This window comes from Benincasa hispida, unplaced genomic scaffold (genome assembly GCF_027475165.1).
Source record: "Benincasa hispida cultivar pf3 unplaced genomic scaffold, pf3_genome.v1.1 HicScf1517, whole genome shotgun sequence".
NCBI classification, from domain to species: domain Eukaryota; kingdom Viridiplantae; phylum Streptophyta; class Magnoliopsida; order Cucurbitales; family Cucurbitaceae; genus Benincasa; species Benincasa hispida.
Genome location: NW_028325873.1, coordinates 4,050 through 8,822, shown reverse-complemented (window position 1 = coordinate 8,822; position 4,773 = coordinate 4,050). Strand labels below are relative to the sequence as shown.

Sequence of the window (4,773 nt, the reverse complement as noted above, 5' to 3'; positions counted from 1 at the left end):
CCTATGTTATCTCCCATTGATTTAAATTCTGAAGACAACCTCTTAAAATCATTTAGATTGTTTGTGAGAGACTTTGCAGCATCCATTCGAAAGGTAAAGAATCTTTTCCTTAGGAAAGCCTTATTTGGAAGGTCCTTATTGAGATAAATCTCATTAAGCTTGTTCCAAAGTTCACAGTTAGTCTTCTAATCAACAATCTGCCTTAATACACTGTCAATTGCATGTAAAACTATGGTTTCACGCATTTACCTCCATAGGTTCATTTTTTGCATTTGTCAAGATAGCTGGCGGCTTTATAGGGTTTGTAATGGTCAAAAGAGCCTTCTACTGTCCAAGAACAACTTTGATCTTTGCCTTCCATAACTCAAAATCTCTTCTCCCATCAAACTTCTTTATTTCGAATTTGGTTGCAGCCATTCTTTAAATATAAGTATACAAATCTCTATTTCTTGATCTTCAAAGAATCTGAATCTTGGACTAATCTGGTTCTGATAACAATGGTTGGGTTTAAAACCCAATTCTTATGGCCAAAAAGAAATCTTTGTGATGAATAGACTTCCAGTAGCCTCTCCCCAAACCACACATGCAAAATACACAGACTCTTTCTTTTCTAATCCCACAAATTCTCTCTTCCCTCTTTCGCAGATGCTCGATGATGAAGAAAAAGAATCTGATGATGTGTAGAGGATCAAATAAGTAGTAGAAGAAGATTATGAAACAAGAACACACAAAGTTGAGTGGTTCGGCAGAATTGCCTTCATCCACTTTCTAATTCTTGTAGAGATTTTTACAAATGAAACTTACACACACTCAAACTCACATATGATTTTATTTATATGCAGAAAGGTTAAGGAAAATCAACAAGTAGATTGAATTTGGAGGTTACAAAAGAAATAGGTAAGTCTGTTTTTAATTTCCTCTTCAACTTCCTCTCTTCACCTGTCTACTTTGTCTCTAAAATGTTGTAGAAATAGCGGAAAATTAGAAAGAATGGTGGAAGGAAAGATTAAATTTAATTTGGACAGAATTTTTTAAGTTGAAGACATCCTCTCCCTCCCCACACTATTTAACTATTTTTTTTTAATTTTAATTTCACCACCGAAAGGCAACGAAAAACATAAGTTAAATAATCGAAATCCAAATTCACAAATATAATCAATATTGTCCGTTTAGTTATAAATTAAAAGAAGACTTGAGAGTTTGATTTTGGAGAGATTAAAATGACATAATTACAGGTTGAATTAAGCTCCTATTTCCTCTCAAATACAGCATTTTCGTTTCCACTTTGTAGATTTCGTTGAAATTTCAGTGAGTTTACACACTGTTTTTTGCCAGATCTCTCATTCTCACCCAAATTAAAACAATCTTCTGCTAGACATAGACCATAACATCTATGTCCTTTTCTGTCCATCGTCAACCTCAGAAATTAAAATGTTCATTTTAAAACTTCAATAACCTCATAAACTAAATTCAAATCTTAAGAATTAAAAGTGTATTTTACCTTCATTACAAAAGGTAAAATATGAGCTTTTGATTCAACTATAACTACGAATAACTCAAAAAAAAAGAAAAAAAAGAAAAAAAAAGGAAGGATATCCATAGATACAATTTATCCGACAATACAAATATAAGACTGCAACTTTAGAGATATAGTGTTGGTGACTTCAAAATTGATGAATGAAAATTAATAAAATTTACTAACTTCGTACCATTTTAACTTATAATATGTAGATTAATAAAGTCCTTTATTAAATCAGAATAACATTAAAATGAGCAATTTCGTTGAAAGAAAGTAAAATTTGAAGCATTTGATTCCATTTTTAATAGGAGATTTGCGTGTGTGTGTATATGTGTATGTGTATGCATATAGATATATGTATGTATATAGATGTATGTATGCATGTATATTTTCTGTATTTGATGCATTAAATACTGAATGCAATAATATATGGATGTTTTCTATAGATGTTTAGATATTGCTTTGATCCTTGCACTTTTCAAATCTGGTTCATTTTTATCGTTGCACCTTTAGATTTTGCTCATTTTCATCCCCATTATTTCATCCTCTAGTTTTACAAGTAATCATTTTCATCCCTTTATCTACATTTTTACTTTATTTTTTCAATTGAAATTTTAGTATGACACTTCATGCACTAATTTTTTTAAAAAATGTGGTCATAAATTTGTATTAAATAGTTTCTACTGTGTGAAAAAAAAAATAGAGAGAAATTGATCACCTTTTCAAAATACAAAGACCAAAATGGATATTTTGAAAGTGTAGGACCAAAATGAGCGTTATAAAAGTAATAATCAAAATGAACTAAAACCAAAAGTATAAGGTATAAATTTCTCAAAAAAAAAATGTAAGGATCAACAAAGTGGTATTTAAACCTATATAGATATATATATAATTTGAATGAGATTCAAATGAGTTAAATATACTTCTTCACTCCAAATCCCCTTTTGAATTTTCATTCAAGAGGTTCTCACAACTCTTGGTCCTTTGGTGGAATAATAATGTTGATTAAGAAATTTTGACCAATCATATATTTTCAAGTCATTAATTTAAATTAATAAGAGTCGAAATTACAAATTTACATGTGTCCTCAAATTAAATTATAAGACATAATTAAAAATTTGGTAATAAATCAAACAACACCATTTGTCTAAGCATTGATCTATCGAGTAACATCAACTAGTTCAATCAAATTATGTCATGTGTCAATTAGACTCCAAGATAATTTAGCTCAGATTCAATAAAAGTGTATTGGGAAATTTTTTAATAATTTCTTAAAATGGATTGGATTAAGTCCAAATAAACCCTAAAAAAAACAATTAAAATTTAAGGATTGATCATTGGAGTGAACCAACAAGTCCAAAAGCCAACATCCAAAGAGATCTCGACAAGCTTAGAAATTAAAATTTAAAGAATCAAAGTATAAAATTAGAGTCTATTAACACTTCTAAATTTTAATACAAATCCAGTTCTTTTACACGAATCAAATTTCTGTGTCGAAATTTTGTGTAAGAAAAAGTCAATAAGATTAAGATTCTTCGAAAAAAAGTATTTACTTATTATTCCTTAAATTTATGTTAAATTATAAATAATTCAAAGTCGATCAAACTTGATTTCTAAAATGTTGAGAGGTCACAGCCTTCAATTGGCTGAATGGTTTATTCTTAGGGTGTTGTCTAGCAAGAAAAACAATTATATATTTTGTTAAGGAAAAAAGAGTTCATGTTGCACATATTTAACCATGAGAATTATTTCAAATATCTACCATAATTGTTAGAAAATGAAGAGTAAAAGAATTAGAAGATGATAGAAGAAGAATAAGGGGTTGTTCGGGTCTAAGAGTGGAGTGTAGCCCACTCCATGTTTGGGGCTCCAAGATTATGTTGAAAATAAATCATAGTGAACACTGTTCCCAACGCATAAATTGTACCTCCTTCACTATTTGCAATCCATCCCTTTCTTCTCCCCTGTCTCTTTTGTCTCCTTTCTTCTCCGATCGAAAGAAATGCTCAGATCCAAGATGTTCTTCCTTCTCTCTTTACTTCTCCAAGATAACTTTTTTGTTCTATCTTCTCCACTAATTTCACTCTTCATTTCCGTCGATTGGGGTTTCGTTTGACTTCCTCCCTTTCATTGTTGTTCTAAACGTGTCCATCATTATTCCTCTTGCCAATCCAAACGAATACTATCCCTTGTCACTCCAAACCTTTGATTCCCTCTGCTACATCATTCGATTCTCTTACTCTGTCGTTTCAACCTAATTTGTTTGGTTGAGGGACGATTGTGCTTGGTGGGGGATGGAGGTTATCATTTGGAGAGTGGTAGGGGGTGAAGGACAAATTGTAGAGCTTGGTAGGGAGGGGACAGGGAGGTCAAAGGTAATCTTCTTTTCCCTTTTCTCAGCCGACGATGAGGTCTTATTTTTTTTTTTTTTCAATTTTAGCTCAAAATTTTGCAAATTATGCTATCTGTTTTCCATTGTATGTCTTTCCATCTACTTCATAAATGTAATTGGTATATCTTTTCCCTCTTTCTCCAACATTTTGCTATCATGGGTGTTGACTAGCGCCTTCTTATTATAACTTATTTTGTATAGTACTGATATTGTTTATTGTAACTTGTTTTAGGGTTGGTCTTGTTACGAATCAGCCACATCAAACACTATTTACCAACTATATCTTGCCAAGGTGATAACTATCTATCATTATTATGGAATTTGAAATTATCATTATGCTTTATGTAATTCTTTTCGGGATTTAGGTTACACACTTTTCTTTCTTACTTAAGTTTGTTGCTAATCATTACTTTTTATGTGCTTTTGTCAGGGTGGACTATTAGCATACTCGAGCGTTGCATGAGGTCCATTAACATGAATTTATAGTTGTTTGGACGAATATTCATATATTCTTGCTTATAGTTGTTTGTATGATGAAAATATTCATATATGTTTGTTTCATATTTGTAGCTATTTGGATTAATAACATGAATTTATAGTTGTTTGGAGGAATATTCATATATACTTCTGCTTTATAGAAAAAAACGTACTTTAAAGGTACGTTGACTTATATTTTCATTACAATAATGAAAGATAAATTTATAGTTGGATGAATATTTGAAGGATTTTTATGTTTGGATGAATAACATGAGATTATACTTGAAGAAATAACAAGAATTTTTTTAGGAGTATTAGTTCATATTTTACATAGAAAAAGTACCTTTGTTGTGTATATATATATATAAGAACATACCGAATAAGT

The 4,773-nt window shown here is 30.5% G+C and overlaps 1 long non-coding RNA gene across 1 annotated transcript; it reads left to right on the top strand.

Moving 5' to 3' along the window:
- Window positions 1-643: 643 nt before the first annotated feature.
- On the top strand, window positions 644-4,337 carry LOC150031019 (uncharacterized). Its single transcript, XR_016526275.1, has 3 exons — window positions 644-732; window positions 843-897; window positions 4,144-4,337. It is a non-coding gene; the product is annotated as an uncharacterized LOC150031019 (long non-coding RNA).
- Window positions 4,338-4,773: the final 436 nt, after the last annotated feature.